Source organism: Rhipicephalus sanguineus, chromosome 2, assembly GCF_013339695.2.
Source record: "Rhipicephalus sanguineus isolate Rsan-2018 chromosome 2, BIME_Rsan_1.4, whole genome shotgun sequence".
Taxonomy (NCBI): Eukaryota; Metazoa; Arthropoda; class Arachnida; order Ixodida; family Ixodidae; genus Rhipicephalus; species Rhipicephalus sanguineus.
The window spans coordinates 37,997,318-38,014,675 of record NC_051177.1 but is presented as its reverse complement, the minus strand read 5'-3'; the positions used below and the strand labels follow the sequence as shown (position 1 = coordinate 38,014,675).

Below are 17,358 nucleotides of genomic sequence, written 5' to 3'. Positions count from 1 at the left end.
AGGCGCGTAAACAGATCGGCGCCGCCGAAAAAATCGAGCAGAGCATAACACGCCTGCAAGACGAAGAAGTGCAGTGCGCGAGTCACACAGGACGTTTTGTGTGCATGTGCGAGTGTGTTCTTGGCGCGTTTCAAAGCCGCTAGACTAGGCTCGCGTCATGAAGGAAGCAGAGTAACGTAGCGAGGGCAGAGCGGCGACGATCCTCACAGCCTGCGAGATGCAGCGCGTCCTGAAGCGTCGCACAGGGCAGGCGGACAAGGTCAACAAGGTGGTGGTGGTAGTCGTTTGAAGAGGAAAAGGCGCCTAATTTCTGCAGCCCGGTCGGGAGCACGGCGCACGCCTCAACAAGGTACCGGAAGAGTAGGATAAAGAAGGGGGGAAGAGCGAGAACACAGCGAGAACAGAAAACGCAAGGAGGAGTGTGCACTCCGTAACTCAGTTCAAATCACCCGCCTCGCTCGAGCCAATCACGTCAAGCCAAAGACGTGCGTGCGGGACCACACACAAAAAAAAAAAACAATTTTCGACAAAACAGATCCTACCACAACAAAATTGCTCCGTGCTTGTATACTTATAATGTTTGTTGATATCACGCGGGGTCATCATTGCTGTCAGTTAATAATTAGAGATATAACGCACTAAATTCAAATCACCCGCCGCGCGAGAGCCAATCCCTTCAAACCAAAACCACGCGTGCGGGACCACGTTCAGCGCGATAGAAAAAAAATGTACCGGCGTGGGGAATCGAAGGTGGTGCCGTGATAAGTTCGTTCCGCGCTTGTATATTTGCGGTGTTTATTGATATTATGTGTGCCAATCATCGTTGTCAGTCGTCGACTGGAAGTGTATCGCGTGTGGGATGGAATGGGCGGCCAAAGGTGTGTCAAGATTTTGTGTTGGTGTTCTGTGGTGTGTCGTCGTAGCCTCAACGTGCTCGTCGCTTTGTCTGCGCGCTCAGCGCTGCGTGATCGGCGTGCTTTCCACGTTTCTTGATTACTCACGGTTATTGCGTGGTTCAATCGAGTGCATCTACTCAGACAGTCCACCGCCCAGTGCCTTGTCTGACGACGACGGCGACTGTAAAGCACAAGCGTGCGCCTCAGCGGATGCCTAGGTGAGTTCAACTCGCCAAATTGCGTAACTATGTGATCTTATTGTGTGATGACATTCATGCAGGTAAGGAAGCCCGGGTGGCGTGTTCACACAGCAGTGATGATGTACGAGAAAAGTTGTCTGATAGGCAAGTATGGATTCTGCTACAGGTAGTATCTGCTTTTCTGTGATGTTTTGTTATACACTTCTAGTAGTTGCTCTATTTGTGTCATTTAAGCCTGGTGCTGTGCGATGTCAGTGCGCGTTAAAGAAAACCAGATCCCCAAAATTTCCGGAGCCCCTCCGCTACGGCGTGTCTCATAATCATATCGTGGTTTTGGCACGTAAAACCCCAAATGTTAATATCGCGAGGTCATCGCTTGAACCGATTGTTCAATCGCCTGCCGCCATAAAAATTCGCCTGCTTTTAAACGCACTGGTCGCCTCGTACATTTTCTGTGAATAAAATGCATCGGTAATAATGAACTAACGTGCAAATCAACTACAATGCAGTAGACGGGGACGCAGATAGACACAAAACGCTTGTCAAGCTGCTCAGAAGCGTATGTATCGCTGATTGCGTCACCATCTACTGGGTGATTCCACGAGAGATCGAACATGCCTGTCCGGTCGCAATTTTTGTTTTGCCTGGGTTTTTAATATGTTATGTGGGCACATTCAAAGTGCACGGAACCGAAAATTTCATTTCCATGAAACGCTCCCAGCGCGCCAAAAAAATATTTGAAGGTGGCGGCTCGGGCCTCTTGCTTTTGCTCACTGTGATGTTTTCGGATTTCACGGCCGAATTTAGCGCGAACTATAAATGATGTGTCCAAAAATTTTTTTGCTGGTTTTAATACGCATTACTGTGAATTACATCCATGCTTTTTTTATGCTGTCCTCAAAAAGAAGAAAATGTGAAAAAATGGCAAACACGGCCGAAATCAAAAAAGGGTCCTAAGTTTGAGGCGCCTTGGCGCCTTTGCTATTACAAACAGAAATTTGAAAACAATGTCAAATATAGAAAAGAGCCTTTGCAACATTTATACGGAAGATCATTTTCCTACAAGCAGCGCAAAAAAAGAAAGAAATAGTTAAAGAAGCGAGTTTTTTCAAAAAAGTACATTTTCAAAAAATAAAATAAAAAAACTCCGGTCTCAATCTTGACGACAATTTTTTATCGAAGAGTGCTTATGTCAGTGAACACACGGTTTTAATATCATATGTCCTCATTTGCTTTGTTTACGAGATATAACTGGCAAAATGACCCTTGCAGTGTGTGCTCACTTCAGTGCGACTGATGGTTGTTATCAGCTTGCATTGTGCGTAAATCTCAGTTTTAATTATTCTACTGCAGCAAAATCTTGCTCTGGTGGCTTTTCGTCAAGAAAAATGTGTTCTCAGATTTTATTTGCTTCTAGCGTGTGCGAAAGTGGGCTGCTGCCGCCTTCTAAAGGGTGATTCCACGAGCGATCGAACATGCCTGTCCGGTCGATATTTTTGTTTTGCCTGGGTTTTTTATATGTTATGTGGGCACATTCAAAGTGCACGGAACTGAAAATTTTATTTCCAAGAAACGCTCCCAGCGTGCCAAAAAAATATTTGAAGGTCGCGGCGTGGACCTCCTGTTTTTGTTCACTGCAATGTTTTCGGATTTCACGGCCGAATTAACGCGAACTATAAATAATGTGTTGAAAATTTTTTTGTTGGTTTTAATATGCATTACTGTGTCCATGCTTTTTTATGCCGTCCTCAAAAGGAAAAAAAAATGTGAAAAAAAGTGGCAAACCCGGTCCAAATCAACAAAGCTTTGCTAAGTTTGATGCACCTTGGCGCCTTTCCTATTTCACACAGAAACTTCAAAAAAGTGTCAAGTATTTGAAGGAGCCTTTGCAACATTTATGCGGCAGATCGTTTTCCGAAAGGCAGCGCAAAATAAGAAGAAAATAGTTAAAGAAGCGAGTTTTTTTCAAAAAAGTACATTTTCAAAAGATAAAAGAACTCAGGCCTTAATTTTGATGACATTTTTTATCGAAGAGCGCTTATGTCAGTGAAAACACCATGTTAATATGTACGTCCTCATTTTCCTTGTTCATGAGATTTAACGGGCCAAAATTACTCTTGCTGTGTGCGCTCACTTCAGTGCATCGCACGTAAATCTAGTTCTAATTATTTTCCTGCAGTAAAACTTTGCTCTGGTGTCTTGTCGTCAAGAAAAATGTATTCTCAAACTTTAATTGTGTCTAGCGTATGCGGGGGTGGGCTGCTGCCGCTCTCTAAAAGCCTAACGCGTACGCAGTTTGCAGCTTATAACCTCAACTTACCCTGCCTGTATTCGCTAATCAGAAGAACGCGAGACACCGCGAACACATGGTTTAGGTCACTTTGTCAAAACTGTCCTTGCACACAGAATAAAGCATCTCTATGCAGCGAAGGCCAACTTAATCTGTAACTAAATGCCACAATCAGCAGGCGCGCTGTATTGCAGTTGTTTTCTCACTGCCTGCTTGCTTCCCTTCCATTACGTGCATTGTACGCTCTAACCATCTTCCCCATTCGACGCACACTGTGCCTAAACAACTTTTGTAAAAAGTTAGCTCAATCATTTCCGAGCCGTTTATTTCACTTCCCGCTGTCACATGTTTTCGGCGTCGCAGATAACGTCTTCCTCTATCATCTCGACCTTTACCTCAACGTTTCAACAGCCAAAACGTGCGGTGCGGCATGATTAAGCCATGAGTGGCCGAAGCTGCCCAATTGATGATGTTTTGTTGCTACTTTACTTAAGTGCTTTCCCACGTCGAGGACAGCAGAGGTCATTGGTGGCGCCAGACGGACATTACCCTTAGTTTTGACAATGAGTGTGCCCTACAAATTAATTATTACAGCCCAAAGCGCTTAGACACCCTTAGTCATAAAATGTTAAACCGTGAGCAGTTCTGGAAACGCATTCATGACAGCTGTGCAGATGTGAGATAATTTGTGCGGCGCCGTTCAGTATAAACGCTTCGACTTGCTCTAGGTCTAGCTGTTCACTACACGCGATGCCCGCGGCCCATGGCTAGGTAATATTATTCTGGGCCGATTATTTACGCGTTCACAAAAAGAAGATTGCTGAGGAAAATTTTCGTTGCGCAAATTTTCTTTCTCTGCTCTTTTCGTTGTTGCCTACCTCCAGAAGCTACTGTCATAGGCTGAGGATCTTCGCGACACCTGCGAAGTCTGCTTGCATTGCTTTACGCTCCTCAAGGAAAACCTGTCTACATCTAACCGCGATGAGGTAGACCAGGCATTTCTTCAGGAAGAAGAAGCGATTGATATCTTGAACAGGCGCGCCCATCTTTCCTCTGATGATTCTAGGCGAGGTTGTAGGCTGCAAACTGTTTACACGTTAGCCATTTAGAGGGCGGCAGCAGCCCACTTTTGCACACGCTAGACACAAATAAAATCTGAGAAAACATTTTTCTTGACGAAAAGCCACCACAGCAAGGTTTTGCTGCAGCAGAATAATTAAAACTGAGATTTACGCACAATGCAAGCTAATAACAACCATCAGTCGCACTGAAGTGAGCACACACAGCAAGGGTCATTTTGGCCAGATATATCTCGTAAACAAAGCAAATGAGGACATATGATATTAAAACCGTGTGTTCACTGACATAAGCGCTCTTCGATAAAAAATTCTCATCAAAATTGAGACCGGAGTCTTTTTAATTTTATTTTTTGAAAATGTACTTTTTTGAAAAAACTCGCTCTTTTAACTATATTTTTCTTTTTTTGCGCTGCCTGTAGGAAAATTATTTTCCGTATAAATGTTGCAAATGCTCTTTTCTATATTTGACATTGTTTTCAAGTTTCTGTTTGTAATAGCAAAGGCGCCAAGGCGCCTCAAACTTAGGACCCTTTTTTGATTTTGGCCGTGTTTGCCATTTTTTCACATTTTCTTCTTTTTGAGGAACAGCATAAAAAAAGCATGGATGTAATTCACAGTAATGCGTATTAAAACCAGCAAAAAAAATTTTCGACACATCATTTATAGTTCGCGCTAAATTCGGCCGTGAAATCCGAAAACATTGCAGTGAGCAAAAACAGGAGGCCCGCGCCGCCACCTTCAAATAATTTTTTGGTGCACTGGGAGCGTTTCTTGGAAATAAAATTTTCGGTTCCGTGCACTTCGAACGTGCCCACATAACATATAAAAAACCCAGGCAAAGCAAAAATTGCGACCGGACAGGCATGTTCGATCTCTCGTGGAATCACCCTACTGTGCTGCGCTTGATCAATCCATGACCAATAGCATAATTCTTCTATGGTGAGGATTTCAACCTGGCTGCGCAAGGTTTTTTTTTTTCATTTTTTTATTCATATACCCTATAGGCCCATTTGGGCATTACATAGGGGGTTTTGAGACAGTTATATGAACAAACTTGGTAATATACACTGAAAATAGTAAACAATATAAAACATACTACTATTAATACAGGTTGGGGCGCGTAGCACTTATTTCAGGGGTCTCGAACTCGCTTCAGCCGCAGGGCCGCAGTCGCGAAATTTTTTAGTCTCCCGCAAGCGCGGGGACAGTGAAAAACTGAGAGGGGAAAAGATGGGGAGGGGGAGAGGCATGAAAAAAATTGTCAACTAACGTTGCCATTTCAAAGACGGCCTTTCCCATATACCATATTGTTGACGATGGAACGCGTTTATTTACAGAATGGCCCACGAACCCAACTTCCGAGCGGCACGCCTACCGGCCGAACATCGGAGTGACCCGCCTGTGCGCAGCTTGATCTGCCTACCACGCGTCGGCCTTGGTCATCATCTCACCGGCCTCGCCTTTCATCTCTACCACCTGGAAAGCCGGCGTGGCCGACGGAGGTGAGGTCGCTGGACGTACGGCTTTTCACAAAAGTATACCCTGCACCTGCACCACAATTGTGATGATTGAACGCGTTTATTTACAGAATGTAAAATGAATGCAGATGTACAGCTCGGAGCGAAAAACAGTTCACCGAGCCGCTCGCAAGCAAGTGCAGCCTCGTTCTCGTTTTCTTCATCTACTCTCCGATAGCGTGTTTAACTATATTTGTCATTTCTAAAGGAGATTTGATGTCAGGTTTTGAGAAACATATCGACACTGATACATAGACGGTTTTACATAAGACACATGGGCACGGCCACAAATGCTGTTAAATCAGTTTTTTTTAATTTTTTATATAGCGACGTGATTTAACAAGGTCACATAACGTCGAATGCACCAACCCAACCGTTTTCATACGCACACGTTGTACTGTAGCACTGTTTGTTTAGTTCAAGATACAAAACAGCAAAGTTAACAGCCCAATACGTGGGCACCAAAAACCATCAGTAAAATAGTCTATAGAAGGACCGAAATCAATACGCCGATAGTGAAGTATCGATTTTTCATTTCACCGTTATGTTTAAGTGTATTGTAACCACATGGGATGCCTTACGAAAAAATGCTTAGATCAGTCTCGCCAGAGTTGCTCAGGAGCGTATATATTAAATAAATGAAAGGAAATATCGGACAAGGACAGCCATATGCAGGCTGGGCCGCTGGCTAGAGATATACGGGCCATATGTTTGAGAACATTGATTTAGTTCTGCAGAAAACTTACAAGACGGCAATGCATTTGACTGAATCATATGTGCTGGTAGTAACAGTAAGTGTGCATGTAACTGCAAGCTTAATTGGAAGTAGTACAGCATGTCTGTATAAATTATAATTGACAGACGTGTGTGTCAGTTCAACTAAGCTTATTAAGGTAGCGTATGCTCTGCTTGTTGCTGTGTTTGCCTGGGAAGAAACATGTCGATTATTAGTCCTGCCATTACATATATTTGTTTGATGAACTAAACATGTTCTCTCTAATACCAATTTATTTAATAGTAGAGTAGCATCATTGCAAAAACTTATCACAAGTGGCTTGGGATGTGATGGTGTATCAAGAACATTACTTGATCTTGTGGTACCGTAGTTTTCGCTTTCCTTTGTACTTTGCTAAAGAAGCATGAAGCCAGAAGTGGGGTCTTATTTGCAGTATAAAAAACCAAGATGTATCAATCAGGGAAAGGGATGACAGTGCTGCTTTAGTTTATGCAGTTATAAATTGAAGAATGTCATTTCTGATATGTTTACATGTTTTCTGATCACAGAATTCTGGACAGTGTGGTTATACTGATTTTGTGGCGTGCCAAGCACTACGAAATTGAACAGACGAAACAAGGGCACTGGATCAAGGGCTACTTTTTCTTGTTAGACACAACCTACTAATGCAGACAGACAATGAAGCCAAGGAAGGCATAGGGGAGATTATTTTAGTTTTTTTAGGTAATTTTTACATAAATTGAAAGGAATTAAAGTCAACAAAAGAGACACTTGCTCCTGCCAGGGACCGAATCTGTAACCTTTGGATAGTGCGTCTGATGCTCCAATGGAGCTGCAACAGTGGTCATTGTCCCATCCATCCCATTGAGCACCTCAGTGTGTAATCCCAACAGTACATGCTAGTGCTACTTTTGGCCATCCTGGCGTCTTGTAGAACTCTTTACGAGCTGGCAGCTGGCCAATGAACCCTTGCATGCTACCTGAAGCCATCAAGTCTACCGGGACGAGACCCTATAGCTATGAAAGGACAAAAGAAACATAGTGAACTAAGGGCTCATTGAGTTGAACAGACACTTGTAGAGCACAGCACGAGCCCTGCATATGAATTGACTTTAGTGCAACAAGGTTTTTTTTTGAAGAGTTCAAAACTGGGCTTGTTGGCAAAACATACCCAAGATTTAAAACCATGCAAGAGCAGCAGAGGAGACAGAAAAGCCAACACAGTGCTCAATCTTTGCTGTAACCTCTGGTGCTCTTACACTTCTACTAAGTCTTCAGCTATCTTGAAATCTTCACATTCATGATGTCGTACAATAAGGGTGGCTCGTTACCATACATTGTGTACATAGAGCATACACTGATCTATTTAATATTGTGATGATAGTGCTGATGGAGTTTTCTGTGCAAGTTGCTTATTCGGCAAACTGTATTCTTCATACTATTTTAGTACGCCAGTGTGGGAAAGCTTGACATGTAACGCATAATTAAAATTGTCTGCAAAAATCTATTACTCCACTAATATTTGCTCTTAATGCATCCTAAGCTCATCATTCATGGACAGTTTTGGTGTATCAACAGATACCTGTGTTAAGCCATCATGTTTTATATGTACTACTTGTGTACTGTAAGGCCTCTATTGTGTGCAGGTTATGGAATGTTTTGTGGCATCTGTAATGCATGTACCCAGCATAGACGACTGACTGTTCAAGGAACTGAAGCAGTGGACAGCTTGCTGTGAAAGATGGGAGCGTTCTTCCTCTGGTCTGGACAAGCCCATATTAAGTGGTAGGCATTGGTTTCCTTCTCTACAAATGGGCAGTTCGAGAAGAGTAGCTTGGGCTTGTTGGTACGTAATGCGAGTAAAATAGCACACACTTAGACAGAGTAAGCAGCACGACACAAGCGCTATCAACAGATGAATATTTGAAATAGCAGAGAAAGACTTGTGTACAGAAATGTGTGAGGTGAGTGCGCATGTTACACAGGCATGACTGCAAACGATCTGAAATCGGCACAAAGGATCGGTAGCTCCTTTACGGGCAAGCTAACAAAAGGCATGCTAACACACCGTGTGCCTAACTTCTCAATCATTTTGCCTTCTATTATCTCACGGACTGCATTTTCTTTACTGTTCACAATCACGTCAACTTCATCAAATTCAGGCTGACATTCACACGTGCTACAGTTGCATAGCTAGGTGACCGTTTTTGTGCTTTTGTACATTGCAACGGTGTTCTCTCAAACGATCGTTAAGGCATCTAGCGGACTGGCTGATGTAGAACTTTCCATAATGCAGTGGGATCCGATACGCAGCATGATCAATGCATCTAACAAACGTACATCTATGTTTCTTTGAGCATGTCGCTAGTAGCTCCTTCCTAGGAACACTACTATTGCAAAGGCTGAAAGGTTTTTGAGGGGCACTAAACACAACAGATACATCAACGCGACCAGCAATCTTCTTGAGATTATGCACAATATCATGCATGTAAAGCGCTACACAACAATGCACTCTATGGTGCGGGCAGATAATTCGTGAAGTAAAATTTCGACCACTGCTACCTGTTGATTCTCGGATAACCAGCTTCCAGTAAGCATAGGTCGGCAAAAAATGTGGAGCTCACTCAGACTCACTCATGAAATATATTTTGCCCTTAGAGCTCACTCGGACTCAGACTCGCGAAATTTTTCCTCAACTGGACTCACTCGGACTCAGACTCACTGAAAATTTTTTCAGCCGGACTCACTCGGACTCAAACTCACGAAATTATTACTCACTCGGACTCACTCAGACTCAGACTCACGGCTTTGTCTGAGTCTGAGTGAGTCTGAGAGAGTTGACTCATGAGTCTGTTAGCGTAATTGGTTTATCGACTATGATGTCAATGCTTTTTCACTCCAATATCGCATAATTGGTGCTCTACTTGGCGCCTTTTGATGTCGTACGTACCTTCAAATATGAGTTATCCGTGGTTGCAATACAGTAAGGAAATTTTTATTTAAAGGGATTACTCAGACGAAATATTTTTATCAAGAACTTCCTGTGAAAGAGTTTTCGGGGGCAGGTCATGGCACCCCCCACCTCTGTAACTCACGCCTCTGATCAATAAATATTGAGCTGGCGTATGAACTCTAGGGCTTTGAAGTATGCGTGAGTCAACGGGACTATAAACGTGAGCTGACATAAGGCTGATAATATTGCTGAAGAGGTGCAGATAGAACGAGTGGTCGGCAGAAAGGTGTGGAGCTCACTCACACTCACTCATAAAATATATTTTGCCCTTGGAGCTCACTCGGACTCAGACTCACGAAAATTTTCCTCAACCGGACTCACTCGGACTCAGACTCACTGAAAATTTTCTCACCCGGACTCACTCGGACTCAAACTCACGAAATTATTACTCACCCGGACTCACTCATACTCAGACTCACAGCTCGATCTGAGTCTGAGTGAGTCGACTCATGAGTGAGTTTGCCGACCTATGCCAGTAAGCGACCTGTTCTTTAGCGCAAAAACACAAAAGTGAATGCCCTCTGCGTGTTATATCTGAGAAAGCAGCATGGCAAAAATCTATTTCTAGCTCCTTGCTAGAAATACTAAATCTGCTGCAGTGTAATGATCCTTTTCAAGTGAGATATTCTACCTTAATGATAATTTCAGAGAGCACCGTGGCAATCAAGAAAAGCACAAGGACGGTCTTCTAGCTATGCAGTGCGACATGTGGATGTCAGCAGGAATTCGATAAAGTTCATGTGATTGTCAAAAGTAAAAAGTTAGTCCATGAGATGATTGAAGCCGAAATGACTCAGTGGTTAGGCACACGATGTGTTAGAATGCCTTATATTAGTTTGCCCGAAAAGGAACTTGTATTCCTTTGTACCGATTTCAGATGGCTTGCAGTCATGCCTGCGTGACACGCGCACTCACTTCACCTGTTTCTTTACATAAGACTTCCTCTGCTATTTCAAATAAACAATTGTTGTTAGCGCTTGTGTCATGTTGCTTACTCTGTCCCTGTCTAAGTGTGCGCTATTTTACTCATCCAACTGAGAAACTTATGGCACTATATGTGAGGAACACCAAGGCAGGAAAGAGTATGTAATAGCAAGTGCTTGTGATATTGTTCAAACACACAATGTTGCAACTTGCCTGCAGCATAGCTTGCACCTTCACAGCTCTTTGCAAACAGTCGTGCAGTTGGGCACACTTCACCGTGCTGTTCTGGGTGACAGAGAATGTGGCCGGTTGGATCAGCGTGATGTGACATGTACCCAAAAAAAAATATCGTCTGAAGGACACTCACCATTTATACCTTGGGCTCAAATAAAGAGCCAAGGCTTTTATGCTTCGTTACAGCCTCTACAATGGAAATCTCAGACTTCCAGTCACATGCTTTGTGCTGCTTACAAATTGCTCCTGTGATCACTTGAACCATTCCTGTCGCTTTCTTGTCATCTTTGGATGACACCAGCTTCTCTTCCGATGAGCTCGTGAACACAGCAACGTTGCTGATAGTGCATTTCAATTTTTTCTAAGGATATATGATATCAATAGCTGCATTAGTAAAGAGAAATGGGAAAAAGCATACCTGAAGCTATGTCTTGCTAATGGCTGCAGCCGACCTCACTTTCATGAGGAACAGGCACTCAAAGATGGGCAAAAAATGTCTCAGTAGAATCTGATTTCTTGTGTCACTGTCTGTCACTAAGATGCCTTTTTCGCTTTCTTTTTTTATCATATTTTTCACACCTTCCTTGGTGAAGTAGGATGCTCAGAACGAATGAAACAAGTTAAAGTGTTTTTTCCCATCAAGCCGTCCAACTAACTTCTTTTCAGCGTGCAGCTCTATTCTTTATAAAGCACTTCAAAAACTTTTCTACTGAACTAAACATAATGCAAGCTCCCTCCGTCTGTGAAGCACAGTGTTTAAAGCAAAAGGGCATGTGAACTTCTGTGGATTTTTGTTCTTGGTAGCGCATAATTGCAAGCTTCAGTAGTTGCCAAGTCTTAAATATGTGCTGTTCATAACATTTTGACTGCAAATAACTTTTGTTCATTAGCCAACTTTATCACTGCATTGGTTCTATTCGTATTGTTGTGTTGTATAGAAACAGGGTGAAATATTTCCATGTTCTCTAAACCTTTGAGACGCCACCAATGAAAAACTGTCTGTAAATGCGTCAAATTGATACATCATTTCAAGGCACTCGATATTCTATTGCAACAAAAATAATGTCATAATGCATTAATTTATGTGTGTTATAGTAATTATAATTCAATTGTAATAATTATCTATTGTAAAGTCATTCATGCTACGTTCTTACATTAATAGAATGAAATCTTACGCCAAAAATATAGTGCAAATTTGTTTTTGTGTATGTTCATTTGGAGTGAAGAAAAATTATACTTTTGGTATGGCTCGCAGGAAGGAGCACTTCGAACGACTCGTTGAACAGTGTAGTGCCTTCAGCAAACTGATAATATACAACAGTACACTGCAAAATGAAGTTAAATGAACACAAATTTATTATGCAGCAGGTTCATTTGATCCAAAGCTCAACGTATCTTGTTCAACGTATCTTGATCAGCGCTTCTTGTAATTCCTCCCTGTGTGCGTTGTCTTGCTTTTCGCACTGCTTACTTCCAAGGTATCTTGCTCTCTAGTAGCCCTAGTCGTTACCAATGGCAAAAATAAGTGGTGCACACAATTGTGTACATAGCGTGTCAAAGGGTTAAAGGTTAATTTTCTGGAGAGTCCTTTGCTTTGTAGGTGGCCAAGTAAAGCCTCACTTTAGTTGTAATTATGAACTACATTAATTGAAAAGCTAACATTACTGATAAGATTCAGTGAAACAAAAATACTCCGTATCATCAGATCTTATTGCCAAGGGCCTCTATGCACTGTGTGATCTTTTGTGCATATGCAAGACGAAGGAGTGTTGGCTTGGTGACAAATGAGTGTCAAGGGTGAATGCAAGAGAGATCATCTTCAGTTTTCTCTGCTCTGAGGTATCAATTTTATTTTGAAGGGCCTCACATAAGTAGTGCTTCAGATTTGACAAATGATTTTGTGTGCTTTTTTAAGATGTCAGGGAAACCAGGGCTTGCATTCATTAAGCACCATTGTCTTCATTAGCATACTGCAAAAACATTATTCCTAGAAGTTACTGCGTAATTACAGCATTTAGGCCATTTTATATTCCATAGCTAGGGTTAGCATGGCACTACATTTCTCGTTTTAGTTGGACATTTGTTCTGTGCTTTCCTTTTTGTTTTTCAGTCACATTTTAATGAGTCATTTGGTTTCAGAAGTACTTCAAAGGTACCACAGAATGTAAAGTGCATTCTGACTTATGCCCGCATGGCAGTTAGATGTTTGTACATATGTGAACATCGTATATGTCTGTGCACAGGCATGAATGAACAGATTATGTTGCACATTAATGTAACATGTAATTGTTTAGAGCAAGACAAGGGACATAGAAATATTATGTTCATGTAAGACAAAGGCATGACATGGATAGATTCAATGCCTGGAAATGAACAGTGTTCAGTACTGTTATATCAAGGGCAATTCATTGAATAGTATTAAAATTGCGAGATTACTGAGAAAGAGAAAAGTATCTTTCGTGACTGCATTTACTAATCCTGATGTGAAATAAACTTTGTGCTAACTTTGAATTTTCATGTTTATATGTTACCACACTGTGCATGCTGATGGCAGCGACGACAACTGCAAAGGGTAAATGTTGTAAAAGCTACAGACATGAGAGCTAGGTAAACGGTACACACAAGTGAACTGTTGTATTTTAAAATTGCATGGTGAATTCCTTGACGTAATATTCATATTGTTAAATTTTACTTTATTCAAGAATTCTTGTGGGTCAACCAAAAAACACTGAAGCCACAAGGCAATTGGCTCTGTATTAATCGCAGCTTAAGAGGATTGAAAAGTTCCTTATAAATAAAACATCCTTGAGATCTTTCGAAAGCAGGAACAAATGTGATAATGACTTCATAACTGTATTATGGAACAAACAGAATATCCAGGCGACACATTTTTGTGCCTTCCAGGGAGATGTTCAATATCAACCCGATGAGAGGCAGCAGATGTGGAAATGGACGCAAGTCAAGGACAGCTGCAGACAGCAAAATATTGAAACTGATACAACGATTGTGCTGAATCACCGAAGATGTAAGTTAACTTTTTTGCTTGTGGTACTTGCTGATGAGCTTGTAATCCCTGCTATATTTTGTAGGGCCTGATATTCAATAAGGTTGTGCTGAATATGTAGGTTAACAAGCCTGAATGGTCAGTCTGAGGAGATCCATCATAAATATTTTTATTGAAGGAATGTTGAAGCACTTGTTTTTACACAGAACAAGACAACTTTTATGATAAGTGAAAGCAATTTTGAGATATACTAACAATATTTGCAGACTTGTGTTGTCGAATTTACATTCCTTATTCTTAATTCTTTTTTGCTTGCATGCTTCCTCGTATCTCTTTGTCTAAACAAGGGGCACCAGTGCCGCCCCGTCTATTGCTCATAATATGAGGGGATGCTTTGCTTTGTGAAACGGAACATAAGAGCCCTATGTTAGCTAGAGGCTCTTCTACCAGCTATAGGCGGTGGTCTGGCATGCGTTCGCCTCTTGGCCATGCCTGGTTATTTTGACCCCCAGTAGCCGACAGCTTGAGCGGACGTGCTTTCCCATGCAGCAAACTGTGCATTCTAGTCAGCTGTCACTGTGCGTCGGCCACACTCTCGCATACCCTCTTTCATGAATGACTCTGTGTATGTCAGCAAACTGCAGGTTGTCATATTGACATCAGCAGGAAAGCACATACATGGTGCTATTTGCTGTGGCTATGTAACCAGACAATATACAGGAGGGCAGACAGTATTAGCAAAGAAAACTGCTTATGTTGACCAAATCGCTCTTCATTAATTTCTCTCATTACTGCAACAGCATACTTTCCGCAATGTAAGAGGCTGCCTCATTCTCGGTTAATTGCTAGGTGCTTTTCCACGTTTGCTGCATTACTAAGCATCCGAGCTCGGGGTCGCCAGGAACAGAAATAAGTCGAGAGCGAGAACAAGCAGGAGGTGTAGTTTATTTTGTTAGCGGTCGTTTTGATCGAGTGCTCAGTTTGATACAAGTTACTGTGAACGAGACAAACTGTTGCTTGGAAGCAGGACAGAATGTCAACGTCAGTGCCACAGAATGCAAAATGCACCTGAGAGGTTGTGTAGCTAGCTTTGCTGCATACTGCAACAATGCAAGGAATAAGCAAGTGGAGAGCAAAGCTACGTCCCCATTACGATAAACAGGAGCATCTGCGACCTTGATTCCATTGTCAGGTGTTGAGTTTCTGGATCCCGACGAGCAGGGACGTGCGTTACTTATGAACTCCAATTGGAAAGTGTTTAATAATGTGTAACACATTAAGCTGTGAGAGAAAGTTGGGCAGCCTCGATGTGCCTGCCTTTGAGCGAATGCCTTGGGCTGTTGATGTCGCCTATGACACTCACTCATTTTACATTTCGAGTTAACTTGTGAAAACACCACAGGCAAGGACGATTTGCAACACTGTCCACCTGAAACTACTTGGCGTGATGTGGGAGCGGTAACTGAAACTTTGTTTCACAAGTGCACCTTTGGAGTGGCTCATTGCGTACATTTTGATTTACTTATTTCATGTTGCATGTGCCTCGTTTTATGCAGAAAGGCTAAATGTCACAGAACGTGTTTTATCTCCTCTTTAGCTCTTTTAATTTGGCATTTTTGACAAAAACGACACTCCTTCTCAGCCGGCCTCTGATCGAATCTGTTCACAGCCATTGCACGTGTCCGACAGCTGGTGCGCAAAATCTGATTTTCACTTTTGCTTTGTTTTCTTGCTTTCAAGATCCCCCTTTGCTTGAACAGTTACACATGTCTAATCTCAACATGGTAATCTAGCATTTCAATTGAACTAAACGTCTCCCCTCATGTCTTTAATGTCGTCTGCACAGAAGTACTTTGGATTTTTTACTGTGAACACTATTTTTTTTAGTCAATCATGCAGGGGTTTAGGATACACATGCCCTTTTCTTTTTTTATGAGATTGGGCGGGCTGTGGATGCATCAAAATTCAACACCTGCTGCTGTGTGGCTCGTTTGTTTTTGCAAGGTAGATGCAAAATTCAGTTTCGGCACAGATTGCCTTCTTTCATTTGGTTCAAGTGTCCTCATATATTTTGTTTCTTCTCTTTTCAGATGAGCCAGAGTGCGAACAGTATACTCGTACAGTTTCGCAGAATAAACCCCATCTTTATGCGTTCAGAGCAGCTGGATGTTCACTGTTTACTTGGCAAGAAGTAGTATGTATGCATGCTTCCTGCCACAGCTATGTGCTGTCTCACACTTTGTGGGAAACACTGAATTCTGCATTTGCTGAGAAATATATGTGCCAAATAGTGCATTTTGTTGCTTTGCAGTCACCAATGCACACAAGTTGACCCCACACTGTACTTAAAAAGTTGTAATAATGGGTATTCTGTGGTGAAGAAGGTTGTGGTGCTTTACATGCAGCCACCGCAGTGATTATTGACTGATGCCAGTGGCAGCTTCTACTTTGCAGCAAAGAAGTTGTTAGAGAGAGCATACACAGGTTAAGCAGTAATAATGACAAAAAATTCCACTGGATGTTAAATGCAAGTCATGAGAAAAGACATGCATGTACATGTTGCCCTTGTTGAAACATATATCAGGCTACAAGTGCCATTATATTTGCTCTGCCAAATTTCTTGTTCAAGTTGAACAGCAATATCTGTTCATGGGATTGCCAGACTTTTTGTGACTGGCGTCCAACAATGTTTTCACCAAAGTTTCATCCCGACCAGGCGAGATGTTGTCAGACCCTAGACTTCAAAAAGCCAAACTATATACGACTAATTTGTATGTGGTGCCAGAACACATCAATTTTCACTGAAGTAGCAGACACTTGTAGCCTGGCATTTGTTTCAACAGGGGCAATATGTACATGCATCTCTTTGTGACTGTTGTGTTAAACATCCAGTGGAAGTTTTCGTCGCCATCACTGCATAATGCGTTTTTCCTCTCTCTAACAACTTCTTCGCAGCAAAGTAGCAGCTGCCACTTGCATCAGTTGATAACCATTGCTGTAGGTGCATGTAAAGCACCGAAACTTTCTTCACCACACAGCGCCCATTATTACAACTTTTTAAGTACAGTGTGGTGTCAAGTTGTGCACTTTGGTGACTGTAAAGCAACAAAGTGCGCTATTTGGCACATTTCATATTCCTCAGTAGTGCGAAATTTCCAAGTCATTACATGCAACATTTTCAGAGATATTATGTACATTTCCAGGACACATTACGTATGACAATCCTAAGGTGACATCACGTACAACGTACGTTTCTTCGAGACATAACGTACGACATTCCTAAGAGGACATTACGTACAATGTTTCTAGGAGACAATGACAATACGTACAACATTCCTAAAAAAACATTACGTACAATGTTTGTAGGAGACAATGACAATACGTACAACATTCCTAAGAAGAGATTACGTACAATGTTTGTAGGAGACAATGACAATACGTACAACATTCCTGAGAAGACATTAC

At 42.0% G+C, this 17,358-nt stretch overlaps 1 long non-coding RNA gene across 2 annotated transcripts; it reads left to right on the top strand.

The window, feature by feature from the left end:
- Positions 1–362: 362 nt before the first annotated feature.
- On the top strand, positions 363–16,103 carry LOC119382784 (uncharacterized). 2 transcript variants are annotated; one of them, XR_005181567.2, is made up of 6 exons: positions 363–1,114; positions 1,177–1,262; positions 5,803–5,967; positions 8,406–8,503; positions 13,794–13,914; positions 15,984–16,103. It is a non-coding gene; the product is annotated as an uncharacterized LOC119382784 (long non-coding RNA). The 2 variants fall into 2 exon arrangements; XR_005181568.2 differs by lacking the exon at positions 1,177–1,262.
- The last annotated feature ends 1,255 nt before the right edge of the window (positions 16,104–17,358 follow it).